Raw genomic sequence first — 12,697 nt, forward strand, 5'->3', positions numbered from 1 at the left:
AACAGCAGAAATTTATTCTCTCACAATTTTGAAGACCAGAAGTCCAAAATCTGTATCACTGGATCAAAATCAAGGTATTAGCCGGGGCACCCACCATCCCTCTAGAAGCTCTGTGGGAGAATCCTTTCCTTGACCCTTTCAACTTCTAATGGCTGCCAGCATTCCTTGGCTTGTGTCCACATCACTCTAATCTCTACCTTCATTTTCACCACATTGCCTTCTTTTTTATGTATCATCATATCTTCCCTTCTATCCCTCTTAGGAGACATGTGGTTGAATTTAGGATTTACCCTGATAATCCTGGATAATCTCCTGATTTCTCAAGACCCTTAACTTAATCACATTTGCAAAGACCCTGTTTCCATATAAGGAAACATTTATAGGTTCCAGGGATTAAGACCTGATACCTTTGGGGGAGGGGGGCAATGAGGGGAGAGAAGCAAGGACACTATTCACCTACCATGCCTGTCTTCAATATTTGTTTCTTTTTATATTTCTTCTAGTTTAGTCTTCATTTCTAAAATGTTTTTTCTTTTGTTTCTAATTTTACTTGAATTCTTTTTCCCTTTCTGAGGCTTTCTAATTCAGATTTATGTTGTTCTTTAAAGTTTTTAATCATTTTCTTAATGTCTTTTGGCTTATTTTAAGATAATATATTACAGTTTTGATCTGCATTTTGAACAAACCTTACTGACAGACTTTAATCTCTGTAGGAATATTCTTTTCTCCTTATACTCATTTTTCCTATGGCAACTGTATGTGAGATTTGATCATTTTTATGTATTTCATTTTTGTGTAAATTTCATTTTTCTTCACTCTTAGTAGACTTTTATTCAGGTATTTTCTAATGTCAAAAAGCCCTCTCAGGCTTCCCTGGTGGTGCGGTGGTTGATAGTCCGCCCGCCGAGGCAGGGGACACGGGTTCATGCCCCGGTCCGGTAAGATCCCACGTGCCGCGTAGCAGCTAGGCCCGTGAGCCATGGCCGCTGAGCCTGTGCGTCCGGAGCCTGTGCTCCACAATGGGAGAGGCCACAACAGTGAGAGGCCCGCGTACTGAAAAAAAAAAAAAAGCCCTCTCTTCTCTTGCTTTTGTATAGTGTTAAAAACATGGCACCTTGTTTTCTGAGATTCTCTGATGCCTTTGCCCTATCCTCTAATTATATTTCCTTTTTTACTCCTGTCTCTGTCAATTTACATCCCGATGTCAGTATTTTCCCCTCATGGTAGAGACCTACCTTGAAAAAGAGCCCTAGAACATCAGTTTGGAAAGTTCCTGGGGCTATACTGCTCCATACCCTATGGATCTGAACACAAACACCTTACACTCACTTTAAAGAGCGTAACACCCACCCCCAGTTGCAGCTGCTGTCCTAATGTTTTCCCACTTCACTTTCAAGTTGACTATGTTGGAGTTTTCCTGCTCTGGGCAGAGGTACCAGACTCGCAGAACTGCACACCACACAGATGCATGTCTGGGGGCAGCCAGCCTCAGACCAGACCCAGGACATTTCTGTTTTCATTTTTCCCTGCAGCTCCCTAAGGCTTGGATGCCCCTGGGCCAACAGGGCTTGTGTTGTAGGAATTAAAGCCCCCAGTTTAATCTAGTATTGGTGCCCTGGGCTCTATCCACCTAAACCCAAGGGGTGGGCCTCAGCCACCATCAGACTTGAAAGCACGCCACTGGCCAAGCAGATGTTGAATTACCTCCTACTCCATTACAGCTCTCAGCTCTCTGCTCCCTAATTGCACACACATATGAAAGCCCAGCCTAGGAAAAGATGAAATGAGACACAAAAAGACAAGAGACAAAACAAAACAACTTTCTCCCACCAAAAGGGTAACTCCCTCTGCTTTTCCTTGCACACATGTTGATAACAGGCATGTCTGGTAGCTATTGGTACTTTCTTCCAACTCATTTTGGGAACTGAAAAGATATGTAGTTTGGTTGAAAATATTATCCATGGATTTTTGGTTTTGCTTTCTGGTTGCTCTGTTTTTATGCAACACGATTTGGGAAGATCCAAAACATATGCTGCCACTGCTACTATATTTTCCCAAAATTCTCTTCGGTATAATATTTTTTTAATTTTTGTTTTTTATAAACACAAACACGGAATATCTTCCTCGCTTGCAACCCCATTGTGCAGTATCCCATTTAGTTAAAAATTAAAGAAAACTGTACCATGATATCTAGAAAAAGGTGGAGGCACCAGAATTGATGAGTTACATCTCCAGAGACAACAGAGTATACATACAGCCTAGGAATTGATCTACCTTAGGGTCCTAGGGTTAAAGGGCATGAACTGCACAGGGAGAAATACTAAGGATATTATAATTACAGTTTGTACCATAAAATTTATCTTCTCTAAATTTTTTGAGCCCTTCAATTAATGGGATGGTAAAAAATTGTCAAGACTCCTAATAATCTGAATTATGTGTTTTTAAATTACAATTAATATTTTAATTAGTAACACCTCAACTAGATATAACTATTCCTAATTATTTAAGAAATATAAAATTTTAGAACACATGCGTCATTTAAAGATGTTCAGATGAATATCAATGTTTTACTGGAGATAACTATAGTAAGGAAAGAACACACACATTTTATTTAAGATACTAACATGGGTATGAATACTCTAGAAAGTTTAAAGGAAAAAGGTATGATAGAGAGCAGGAGAATTGGCATGGCTTTATGGGAAATCAGTAAAGATGTTTCTGATTATTTTACTGATAAGGTTGGGGGAAAAGATTTGTAATAACTGTATATTAGGTGCAGGGAATATTTTTATTTCCTCCAATAAAGAATTCAAATTTGGAACCACAGCTGTATCTGGTATCTCCATCTGTGATAATCCACAATCATTCTCTAAGACCTACCTAGTTTTTCACCCAACAAAAAAGTTAAACCTGCAGTTTTCAAGTCTTTGTTGGTGCATTTAAACTCTCAGTTTCCCCAAGGATTCAGTATTAATTCACTATCTTGGGGTTTGAGGGGTGGGAGAAAAATAGAAGGGAAATCCTAGGGCTTATTTGACATTTCCTAACTTAATGGCCTTCACTCCATGAATCATGTAACTAATTTTGGAGTTCTTCCAATTACTTAGTATATCAATTATTATTATACATTCTGAGGATGGTTCTGTGACAGCATTAAACCCAATGTGGGCTGGATTTGGTCTGATCTATAGGTCACCATCTTATCTATAGGTCACCATTCTGGCTGGTGAACCACACAGAATTTATTTACAATAAAGATTAGTGTTAGTTCAGATCTAATTTAATCTAATCTAATAATCCCTGAAATGTCTATTTTTTCTTTTTTCCAATGTGGCTAAAAGCCACAGGCCCCTTTGGGATAAGCTTGAGGGAATATCAATGGTGTGTATACCTCTGGACCACGGTACATGGTCCTTTCTCATGGACCTGGCACCACTCTCAATCAGAGACTCCTACAATGCAAACTGGCTTATTGAGAAATGGATAAGAAGTTATGAATCTCCAGTAAAGCACCTCAAGTTATGTTAATGCTCACTGACCAAGATTTTTCTATTTTAGTGAAGCAGCTCCTTTGTAGGCTGTGTGTGTGTGTGTGTGTGTGTGTGCATGTGTCTGTAAATAGGTAAGTGAGAGAGAAGAGAGAGAGAGAGAGAGGTGATAGATGATAGATAATTAGAAAAAGAAACAGAGAGATACGTATATTACCTTCAACAGCCCAAATATTTTCTAGGTTTCCCTTTTAATATGATGTTTTTCAGGGATGAATTAACATGAAACCCTTCTTAGGGAAGAGGAAAAAGGAAATATAATAGATTTCAATATCTACTTATTCAATATAACGGCTAAATTCATTTCCAAGATGAATACAGTCTAATATTCCTTTTTCTAGAAAATGAAAGCTTTGGTAATTCATTCATAAAAAAAAAAAATTAAAGAGCTTCTCTGATGGTCAGGGCTCTTTTATGGGTACTAGGGAGAACACAATGAATTGAAGACAGACATGGTTCCAGACCTCAAGGAGTGTACATACTCATATGGTGAGACAAACTAAATATGAAAGACAACAACAAAAAGATAATTTTATATTGTGTTAAGTCTAGGAAAATATAGTAGGAATTACAGATAGGAACCGGGGTGGGTATTACTAAAGTTAGGGTTGTCAGTGGATGCTTCCTTGAGAAAGTAATCATTGAGCTGAAATCTGAGCCATAAGAATATTTGTAATATTTGTAAAGACAGTGAAGTATAATCATTAACAGCAAGGCTTCTGGAGACAGACTCTTGGGTTAGAAGCCTTGCTCTATAATATCCTAGGTGAGGAACCCTGGGGAAGTTACTTAACCTCTTTGTGCTGGTTTCCTAGTCTGTAAAATGGTAATAATCATCATACCCACCTGATAGGCTTGTTGTTAGAATTAAGTAACTTAATACATATCAGAAATACTCCAGAGGAAATGGAATGTTCAAAGATTCTGAGGCAGGAAAGGGTTTCGTGTGTACAAGAAAATTAGAAGGCAGTGACTGCAAAGTAGGGTGCCATGAGATGAGTTTCAAGATTTGAATGAGGACCCAAAGCACCTAGGGCCTTAAGACAAAGCAGGAACAGAAACTCACTAGCTAAATTCATCTATAGGAGACAAATATCTTATGATATAGCTTATATGTGGAATCTAAAAAAAGGGTACAAATGAACTTATCTACAAAACACAAATAGAGTCACAGATGTAGAAAACAAACTTATGGTTACCAGGGGGTAAAGGGGGGGAGGGATAAGTTTGGGATAAGATTGGGATTGACATATACACACTACTACATATAAAATAGATAACTAATAAGAACCTATTGCATAGCACAGGGAATTCTACTCTACTTTGAAATGGCTTATTTGGGAAAAGAATCTAAAAAAGAGTGGATGTATGTATATGTATAACTGTAGAAACCTGAAACTAACACAGCATTGTAGATCAGCTATACTCCAATAAAAATTAAAAAAAAAAAAAAAGAGAGAGATAGAGATAGAGAGATGACTCCCTGCCCAGTTGCAAAGGAATGTGGTTAACTGACAGTTTCAAGCTGTCAGCAAGCACCCTCAGATCCACTTCACCTCTTAAGCTAATGGCATTATTTTCTTGGGGTGGTCTCCGCCAGTGACTGAGCAAGAATCTAGTACAAGCCCTGGCCATAGCCATGTCCACCCATTGCAGGACTCATTTAGGGAACAATTGTTGCTCCACAGAAAGCTGTTTGGCATGCAGAGACATTTTAGATCTGCATTGCCTTTCATTGCTATCTCTACCAAATCCTGCTCTGTCCCTTTTTCTTTCAAAAATGTTTCTCCCCCAAAACCTTAGCATTCTTAACTATTTCAGCAAGGACCCAACTGATACAAAGACTGTAGTAATTGGTTTATCTTTTAATCTAAATACAATGGGAAGCCATTAATGGTGAGATGATTTCTTGTGTGAAGAATGGATTTTAAGAGGGAAAGAGTACAAGCAGAAGACCACTTAGGGGGCTATTGATGTGGCCTGACAAAATAATAGTATAGGCTTAGGTTGTGGCAAAAGAGATCAAGAGTAGTATTCATATTAAATACATATTTTGAAACTAAAATCAATAGGATTTGTTATTGGTTTGGATGTGAAGATCAAGGAAAGCATGGTAACAAGGTTGACTTCTAGATTTTTGTCTTGAGACACCGGGTAAATTATGAAACAAACAAAAAAGATAAGAACACCTTTGAAAGGCAGGGGAAATCAAGAGTTCTATTTAGACATGTAAATTTGGAATGTCTATTACACATTGAAGTGGCGGTGTCAGGTGGACACTTGGATAAATACATATGTAGAAATATCATTATAAAAGAGAGCTGTTTTATAAGTTTGTTGCTGGGTTTTTTTTTTTCCTTTGGTGTGAAACCAGCATTTGAACATTTTTTACTAGCATTTAATATTATATTTGAAAATGATTCCTTCAATTATGTTCAACTCTCCATTGACATGGTTTTGACAAGGCAAGGGTAATCTTGACAATTTCCTTTACAGTAAGTTATCAGATGGATAAATCAATTTAAATTTGAGTGATCTCCAATCAGGAAACAAATGGTTTATAGCTTTTTCATCTCAGTTATAATTAATGCTATTTTCTACTTTTAAATCACTAAAAAGAGCTTCCATTTAATTCCAGACAACTCAACTTGATAATATGTAAATATATTCTATATTATTGCATAGTCACAGTCACACATGAAAGGAATAGAGGACCAGAGGAGAAATAACCTTTTTAAAATTAATTCTGAACAAACTATTACATTCTAGCACAAAAGCAATAATGGCAGATATTTTAAGAACTCTAACACAAATACTAAACTTTTTAGTTTAATTAATTATTAGAAATTTTTCATTGTTAATTATACTTAGTGACTATTATTGACTTTAAGAATAAGACAAACAATATTTAATTCATTCCCAAATATTTGAGTGCCTACCGTATTCCAGATACTAGTAAGTAGATATAAAACACAATTCTTGCTTGCTGTAACAGATCTCAGTCAAGTGGGGAGATATACATTGATATATTTATATAATTGTCTTTCATTAAAATCTTTCTAGAGAAGAAAAACACAGAGTGCTAAGCTAGTGTGTGTGTGATGATTTCTCTTCCCCCCTTTCTTTGATTTAGCTGGGATTGTAAGTATGAGTAAGGGGTAGTGATACTGAATAGGTCCACAGTGACCTATTCATAGCATTATGGGATATATGTATGTGTGTGTGTTACTGTCTTTGAAAAAAAAATAAAAAGAAGACAAAACAGATTTTATCTTAAGCCTCCTCCCCTTAAGAAAGGAAATAATTCAAAGAATATTGGATAACAAATGGAAGGAAAAGCTGAAGATCTTGTTCTCACCAAGTATTAGAACTGTACTAGTTTTCTAAGGCTGAAATGAAAGTACCACAAACTGAGTGGCTTAAACAACAGAAATGTATTGTCTCATGGTTCTGGGGGCTAGAAGTTAGGGATCAAGGTTTCAGCAGGGTTGGTTCCCTCTGAGGGCTATGAAGGAGAATCTGTTCCATGTCTCCTTTCTAGCTTCTGGTGGTTTGCTGGCAATCATTGGTGTTTTTTGGCTTCTGCTGCAACACCCCAATCTTTGCCTTCATCTTCACATGATGTCTCTTTGTGTACGTGTCTGTGTCCAAATTCCCCCTTTTTATGAGGACACTAGTGATACTGGAGTAGGGGTCTACCCTACTCCCGTATGACCTCATCTTAACTAAATACATCTGCAAATACCCTTTTTCTGAATTAGGTCATATTCTTAGGTATATTCTGTTTTTTCTTCTGTTACTTTACTGCTACACCCTAGGCTCTGCCACTGTGAGATTCCCCATTCTTGCTAAAATCTGAGCCCCTTTCAATTGCAGGCCCTTTTTTAAGGGAGCAGGACCCTATGTGGCATTCCCAGCACAGACCCTTCCCCCATATCCTCTGCTTTAGTTCCATTCCGAAGTACCTAGATAGTAGTATCTGATGCATATTTCCTGAGTTGTTTTACAGATGCTAAAACCTCTACCAAACAGAAGAAATTAACTATTTGATGACCATGAGCACAGTAGACCCCAGATGTACTAGCATCTAAGGATTGATAAGGTAACTGCCCTGTTACCTCACCATCAACCAATCAGAGAATTGTGCAAGAGCTATTCACATACCCTGGGACTCCCCTCCTTTACTTTGCCTTTAAAAATGTTTTGCTGAAACCCACCGGAGAGTTCTGGCTTTTTGAGCACTAGCTGCTCTAGACTCCTTGCCTGGTGCCTTACAATAAATGGTGCACTTTCCTTCACCACAACCCGTGTCAGGAAATTGGCTTTATTGTGCATGGGTGAGTGGACCCAAGTTTGGTTCAGTAACACTTTCACCAGTATTCCAGGCCTAGAGAGTCATTAAACATATTTGTTAAATAGATTCTTCTTCATCAACCCATTTTTCCAGGCCTCTCTGGGTGGGTAAATATAGGGCAAATTTAATCAGAGTTCTATTATTCAAAGTCTTTTTATTCCTTCCTTATTAATAGGGATCACAAAATCAAATTTAAACTAGTGCAGTCAACTGGAAGAGAGTTGCTGTAGAAAGTGATGAACCTATAGAAAAATGTATACCTGCCCCATCTTAAGTAGACGGCAGCAAATTGTTGCCACATAGGAATATGAGCTCAATGTTGCCAGATCTTTTAAAAGGAGGGTAGAAATCAAAGTTTTTATGTAGGTTTCTTGGCATTTAAATTAACTGTTTTAAAAACACTGTGTGGGCCAAAACTAATGAGGTCTATAAACAAAGCATGTCAACAGGCCAGATCCAGGCTGCAGTCTCCAAGATTGCAACCTCTGTTCTGAAGGATGCACAGGGATTCCTGGCCAATTCATGTCTTTTAGCATGGGCCAATTTTGAGTTCAGGTTTTTACTGTTCAGCCCAGAAATCATCAGAATCACGGCTGTAACTCTGGCTAATCCATTAAATTTATAATCTCAGAAAAGGATAGCCATCTCACTAAATAAGGCATAATTACAATTTGGCTACACCTGCCTCAGTTGATCTACCCTCTAAACTAACTCCCTCAATTTTTTCAGATTTTTGATTCATCAAATTGGCAAATTTTTCAAGATTGTCTCTGTGTACCTTTCATTCCCTCCTCTGACTCTGCATTTCAGTGTCCTGGCAATGAGGAGTTTGGATTCGGGCTACTTATAAGTAACGGCATGGGCATAAAGGGAATTGTTACTTCCTCCAGTTAGCAGAGGAGGGTTTTTTCCTAGTGAATAGCAGGCCATTAGGGAGTTTCAGATGACTTCCAAATTGGCAAGCTCCATATCTGGATCCTTTAAGAAGATATTTTTTTCACATAGTCAAATCTTTATCAGTTATTGATTAGTTCCCTAACTTTCATACAAGAGACCTGATGAGGTTATGAATTCAACTGAATCTTCAGAATCAATAATCCATTAGTGACTTCAGCATTTCTGCTATAAAAAGAAAAAATGTCTTTCAGCAGAGTCAGAAAGCTCATAGGTTTCATTCCATGATACAAGGTGACAATTTAGTGATCTGAGCTTCTCATCTGCTTTAAGTTAGCCAGTGCTGTCAGAAGCACTCACCATATACAGTGATTCTGGAATTCACACTCTTCTTAAAATTATTCTATGGTGACAGCTGCTTGGATCCCAGAGCTTCACTATCATGGTTCCTTTTTGTCTCATGGGCTATTAGTTCCCCTTCCCAGAATGTGAAGTGGAATCTCATAGTATCAGAATACCAAGTCCCATTTCCAGGAGAATTGTATAGACAGCTAATTCATTCTATGGAAGTAATTTTTGCATTAGTTAGGCTTCCTTGGTTGCAAGCAACAGTGGCCAAGTTAGTTTAATGCTGATGGAGATAAAAGAATTCTAGTGAGTTCTAGATTTTAGTTCTGAAAGTATAACTCAGGTGATCAAAATGTAAATACACCTTTATTTCTCCGTAATAGAATTTAGCTTATTCATAAGCTCCTATTTCTCCTGATTTTTGTTTCAGAGGTGGTGAATAAACTTTGGAAGTATGAAGTGAATTCCCTTTTACAAACATTATTTTAGTCAAGTACTCAGTCAAATTCACAGTTCTCGCCCTGTGCCCTCCTCTCCTTTATCCATGCTTGGGGCAGTCTAATGTCAAGGGTCTAGTAATTGTATAGCCCTCAGACTTTCAATGTCCTCCAGCTATTGTATAGCTTGTCCTGCCTGATTTTTGTTGCTTGGGATGGCATGCACTTGATGATATACACAGTCCCTTCCATGCCTAACTTGCACAATATTTGTACAGTATGACCATCCAACTTCAAACTCCAGTTTCTTCTAGTCCAAAAATCTGGGAAGGGCAAAAATTAGTAAGGTCCTTTACTAATTTTAAATGTCTGTCATATCACCTCAGAATCTATATGAGACGCTCTGGTGTCCAGTGCATATCCCTAAGGCCTCATCTCACTTCAGTCATAACAGGAGTAGAAAGTTCCATAATGGCTTTAAGTCCCTTCATGCCTTTGGCATCCCACTACTAAGACACACTGCCACATTTTACGCTTTCTCCCCCAGGACGTTTTCTAGTGTTGTGATAGCCTGAATGTTATATATAGCTCAGAAGAACAAGAAAGTTAACACTCTCAGAAGTAAATCTTAACCAGTTTGGGATGGGAGCTAATGAATAAAATGCTTCTGTCTCCCATCCTTGGAAAGATAGTCTTAGAAGGCAGTCTCTGGATTTCTCAGGAGGTTCCAGCAAAATAAAATCTCTATTGCTCACAATAAGGACTTCAATAATACACTTACTTTGGCTTTGTCAGCTTCTCTATCGCACTCACACCAATTTCTCTTTCTGTTCCTGACGATTATCTCTCCAAATAAACAAGTTACATGTTAAATCCTTATCACAGCCTCAGTTCTTGGAAAAGCCAAGATGAGATGCCCCCCACCCCAGACTACACTCCCACTGCAACAAAGGGACAATTTGTCACCTCCTTCCAGAGTGAAATGAAACCATTTCCATGTCACACTGTGTCTACTCTATAGTTTAGATTAAAATGCAAACGACATATTTCCAAGTATGCTTTTCTGCTATGTAAATATATATATATATATATATATATATATATATGTCTCAAAATATCATCCTGCCACATTTTCTAGTGAATCTATTTATAAGGAGGAAGTTCAGGTTTGCTGGGACTCAGATTGGAGTAGGATGAGTGACTAGAAAGTTAGAGTGAAGCAGGACGTCTGGACTGCCATTTTGATAAGCCTGAGAAGGGAAAGGACAGGGGTTATAGATCCATAAATGGTTTGTTTATTTGTTTTATTTATTTGCTTATATTTCAGTTATTCATTTAACTCTTCTAGGTGTTGGGCATATAGCAGTAAATAAAATAATCAAAAATCACTGCTCTTATAGAATGTGGCATAGACAGCTAGGCATTTACCAAATATTCAGGCTCTTTGTTACCATAGGAGCGTAGCTGCCCAATCAAGGGCTACATTCCCCGCATGCTTTCCTCCAGATATGGCTATCTTACTTGGTATCTTCATTGAAATTGGAATGCAAATAAAGTTGGTCATTTTTGTGCTATGGCCTTTAAGAAACAGGAGTGACCTGAGAATGGCCTTAGATGATGACACTAGAAATGACAGGGTTTTTGCAAGCCTGGGTCGCTGAATGACTAAATGGGGCAAAGCACCCTCTCAAATTACTCACTTTAAAAATATTTGAACACCTATATGAGCCCAAAATAAACTGTATTATGTTCGCCTACTGAAATTGGGGGGTTTATTTGTTGCAACAGCTAGTGTTACTCTAGCCAATACATGGGCCTTATATTTTATTGGGGGAGACAGACAAAAACAAAATAAATAAAGCATATCTTCTGTAATGAAAACATCAAAGTAGTAAGGTAAACATATCTGGGGAAAGACCATTGCAGGCTGAAGCAATACCAGGTGGAAAAGTCTCAGTTCCAAATATGCTGACATGTTTAAGGATGAGCTGAAGAGCTAAAGAGCTATAATGGTTGAAGTAGAAGTTAGAGATGATGAAATAGAGGTAATTTGAAATTAGAACAAATAATGTAGGGTCCTGTGGATTACTATGAGGATTTGGACTTTTATTCAGATTAGAATGGGAAACTTTTGGAAGATTTTGAGCATGATCCACCTTGGGTTTCACCACGTTTACTCTGACTTCATAGATTGAAGGTAGATGTTGGGAGACAAATTAAGAGACTTTATGATTTTGATCAGGGTAGAATGACACTGGAGGCATAAGAATTTGTGTCCTAGATAAGAGCCTAAGATACCAAGTGTGAGGAGGAAAAGAGACATTAAAGATGATTCTAAGATTTTTGTCCTGAGAAATTAGAACAGTGAATTTGCCATTTACTGCATTAGAGAACACTGTGAGAGCTCAGTTTGGGACATGTTCAGTTTATGATGCATGTTACATATTTAAGTTGAGGGAACAAGTAGTCAGGTGGCTATGTGATGCTGGAAGTCAGGGAAGTGATCTGTGCTGAAGGTATTCATTTGGGAGTTGGCAGCTTATATTTAAAGTTCTGAACCTTGATGAGAATTCCAAAGAAGCGAGATTAAATAGAGAAGAGCAGAAGTCCAAGTAGTAAGCCTTGAGCAATCCCATGTTAGTAGTCAAGAAGATGAGAAGGACTCAGTAAAGAGCAATGAGAAGGAAAAGCCAGAGAATTGGTGGGAAAACCGGACAGCATCTTGGAAGCTAAAAGATGAAAGTGGCTCAAGGAAAAGAATTATCAACCATGGAAAATGTTGCTAAAATTTTAAGAAATATCACAACTGAGAAGTGACTACTGGATTTAATAACGTCTATTGGTGATCTTGATACAAGAAACTTGATAAGAGAAAAGAAGAGAAAAAAAATTAGAAACAGGTGTATACAATACTCTTTCCAAATGTTTTACTCTGGAAGGAGGACAGAAATAGAGTAACAGTTGGATGTAGAAATGGGCAAAGAGAAGGTGGTTTTAGATTAAAAAAAATAACAGTATGCTCATATGAGGAGGGGAATGATTATTTTCCTCAGTAGAGAAGAAAATAGTTATTAATTTTTCTATTGACTCATATTTAATAAAATTAACATATAATA

The 12,697-nt window shown here is 37.6% G+C and overlaps 1 pseudogene; it reads left to right on the forward strand.

Moving 5' to 3' along the window:
* The first annotated feature begins 2,624 nt into the window (after positions 1-2,624).
* LOC101269626 (transcription elongation factor 1 homolog) overlaps positions 2,625-12,697 on the forward strand; it is a 32,773-nt pseudogene continuing 22,700 nt past the window's right edge.

Source organism: Orcinus orca, chromosome 2, assembly GCF_937001465.1.
Source record: "Orcinus orca chromosome 2, mOrcOrc1.1, whole genome shotgun sequence".
Classification (NCBI taxonomy): domain Eukaryota; kingdom Metazoa; phylum Chordata; class Mammalia; order Artiodactyla; family Delphinidae; genus Orcinus; species Orcinus orca.